Genomic DNA, 719 nt, shown 5'->3' with positions numbered 1-719 from the left:
TTTTTGTATAAAATCATTTTATATTACCTACAAGACACTCGTCACATACGTGCAAAATCACCTCGAGTTGATGCTATGCTCGACCGAAAAGGCCGTCGAGTGCAAAGACTCAAAGAAACTATGGATCGCAAATCATCTTCTCAGTCCTCTTGGAAAAAAATGTTAAAGTTTTATAAATTTTCGAATTCACATTGTTTGTAATGTACTTATATTTTGAAATCAGATGCATTAATCTATTACATTAGAATTACAGATTAATCTATGACAAAAAGAAGCAAGAGTCGAAAGTATGAACCAGAGACGGTTTACGAATATTTGCAACGCAACAGTGACCTTCGCTGCGATCATGTTTTGCTTAGAATCGATGCCACGATATAGTAAGGCAATATGATTCCCCCTCCAAGCAATGTCTTTTTCTTATTGTCTGCGTTATGTCAGACACTTTACAAAATCGACAGCTATATATCAGATATATATCGGGTATAACAGATAATTACAAATAAAGTGAATTCTAAAGTTAATTAACATCTTTTTTTAAGAGAACGGTCGAATGCGACCCATGGTTCCTTTAAGACTTTCGATCCTCGCGATATAATATAGAATAGAAGTATAGAATATGATGCAATTAAAAAATGACCCTGAATTTCAAGGTCCAGGTCAATTTTACAGCTACTTTTTTGTAGATCTTCACTGATCCAGTGATGTAGAATGCTATGATG

This window comes from Bombus huntii, chromosome 4 (genome assembly GCF_024542735.1).
Source record: "Bombus huntii isolate Logan2020A chromosome 4, iyBomHunt1.1, whole genome shotgun sequence".
Lineage (NCBI taxonomy): Eukaryota > Metazoa > Arthropoda > Insecta > Hymenoptera > Apidae > Bombus > Bombus huntii.
This window is presented reverse-complemented; position numbering follows the sequence as displayed.